Raw genomic sequence first — 2,823 nt, forward strand, 5'->3', positions numbered from 1 at the left:
GCAGCATCGATCAGCTTCAGTTAGTAGCAGTAGTGAAGGAATCGCTCGATCTGGTTCAGTAAACAGCCATCGATCGATCACTCGGGTCCAGTAACGCGTAGCGTGCAGTGCAATCGCTTAGGTTCAGTTAGAGCCCAATGCCTCTCGCTCGGGTTCAGTTAGAGCCCAACGCCTTGCACCCACACGCGTGTGTGTATGAGAGAAACGTGCATCGCTCGGCCCCGACCACCCACCGTAACTGGGAACACCCTGATATTTTCCTCGCCCTCGCTTCTACCATGGTTTTTTCGTCATGGACGGCCCAAAGAATGTCATGCAGTTGCGTCTCCAGCCCGCCCAGGACGAAAAGCCCATTTTCTGTCATGATTTTTTTTCATAGAAGTAGGACCCCACCACATCTATGATGATACCGTGTTTTGTCACAATTATTGTCATAGAAGTGTCATAACTATGAAAGAAAAAAAATTGTTCGGCCCAAAATGTCACGGATGTGTCTTTTTTTTGTAGGGCTTTTTTGCCTCTATTAAAACAGGGATATCTATTCAACTTGTTGCTATAGCAAACTTAAATGTCACACCGGCGACTTTGCTTCATTTTAGTGCAACTACACAAAATGAGATTGGATTTCCTATTCGTTTTGGCAGATCTGTATTTTATCTTTATCGTCTCATGAAATGTCAGTACAGGCCTTCATCCACATGATTGTGCAGTGTGCTTTGAGATGTTCTGCTACTTGTATTGATACTGTTTTAAATAAATGTTGAATTGAAGATACTGTATTGTTGTCTTTTCCCATTAAGTAGTGAACAAAAATGGGACCTACCCAGATATGATGCTTGTTGCTGTGTTACAGTAAACTATGCATCACCCCTTTATATGTAGATGGAAGCACATGTTATTGTTGTGCCCACTCTCCCCTGGAACTGTTTATGCTTTTTGTTAATTTAATGCCGCTGGTAAAATTAAGCAATGCCACTCTAAGAATTAACTACTGGATCTTATTTCAAAACTGCAACACTTGTTAGGGATTGGCGGGATTACCATTTTTGTGGCCGCATGTTTCATCCTCCTTTATTGGCCAGTAATTGATTCCTTTTTTTTCCTCTGTAAAACAGGGATATCTATTCAACTTGTTGCTATTGCGACATTTCGGTTCGCTACGTGAAACACTTTTGTTTAAAGACTATTTTGTGCAGTTCAACTTGAATGCCACACCAGCAAATTTGCTTAATTTTGGTGGAACTGCACAAAAGGAGATCATGGATTTTCATATATGTGTTGGGGTTTCTTTCAAGTCGTCCTCGCAAGTTGTTTCAAATCTTGGTCAAGAAAGGTCAGTACCAACTTTCACCCACATGATGCTGCAGTGTGCTTTGAGATGTTGTGCTACTTGTATTGGTACTATTTTGAATAAATGTTGGATTGAAGCTATTGAACTGCTGTCTTTTACCATTAAGTGGACAAAAATTGTTCCAACCCAGACATGATGCTTGTTGCTTTGTGTCGGATTTCTGGTTCCGGCAAAATCCTTGAGGTTCGAACACTGGGGTGTGCACGAAGAACTCTCCTCCCTCTAGCTCACGCCCTCACCGCAATCTCAAGGCTTAGCGTGTCGAACTCGCAGAACAAAGGGACACAAGATTTATACTGGTTCGGGCCACCGATGTGGTGTAATACCCTACTCAAGTGTGGTGTGGTGGATTGCCTCTCGGGCTAAGGATGAACAGTTACAAGGGAAGAACAACCTCCTGAGGAGAGGTGCTCTTGTGCTTCGTGAGTTGATGCTGTATTGGATCGTCCCTCTCTCTCGGTGTGCCGATCCTTCCCCCGGTCTCTCTTTCCTACAATGGTGGCTAGCCCTATATATAGAGGCCCGGGTCCTCCTCCCAAATATTAGGCGGGAAGGGATCCCACAACGGCCAGTTTTGAAGGGGGACAGTTAGTACAAGCTATCCTGACAAAATATGGTCTTCGCCTGCCAAATGCTCTCGTGATGGCGCCGTCCTGGGTTCCACGGTGACCTTCGTCCTGTCGTCCTGCTGGTCTTGGTCTCGTTGCACCGATATGGAAACCTATGCTTGATGCCTCGGGACTCCGCGCCTGCGCTTGACTCTTTAGCACTAAAGAGGAAACGAGGAAACTGCGTGCGCTGGCGCCCGCCTGGCCTTGGTCGTCATGGCTTGTGTCACAGGAACCTCGCGAGGTGCCCCTTGCCTTGGTCTCTCCACCCCTCGTGAGCCAACCTGGTGAGGCCGCCCCGAGGAGGTCTTGCGTCGTCCGCCTCATGAGGCTTGGCCCCTCGCGAGGGTGTTGGGTGTTTGTTAGTGAAGATGGGCCATACAGGGCCGCTGGTGGAGCCACGCCGTGGGCCGCAGGAAGGCATGTCTAGGGACCCCCGTTCCCAGGACGCCAACAGTAGTTCCGGGCCTAAGACGCGCTCGGGCTTGGCTTCGAGGCGAAGCCAAGGGGCAAGTGCGGAGTGCCGCGGGCCCTAACAACCTGTGGCCTCGGTTGATGTGTGGTGGTTGATTGGTCGTGGGCGTCTCCGCTTCCCCACACTGCCTCGGCAACTGCCCGACTAGCAAAAGGCTGGCGGGGGCTGTATTTGCCTTCATTGATTTCCTTTGTCTTGCTCCAAAACCCCTTTCTTTCCCTGCGGCCTCGGTTGATGTGTGGTGGTTGATTGGTCGTGGGCGTCTCCGCTTCCCCACACTACCTCGGCAACTGCCCGACTGGCAAAAGGCTGGCGGGGGCTGTATTTGCCTTCATTGCTTTCCTTTGTCTTGCTCCAGATCCCCTTTCTTTCCCTTCGCTTCTAGAGAC

Source organism: Triticum dicoccoides, chromosome 5A (assembly GCF_002162155.2).
Source record: "Triticum dicoccoides isolate Atlit2015 ecotype Zavitan chromosome 5A, WEW_v2.0, whole genome shotgun sequence".
Taxonomy (NCBI): Eukaryota; Viridiplantae; Streptophyta; class Magnoliopsida; order Poales; family Poaceae; genus Triticum; species Triticum dicoccoides.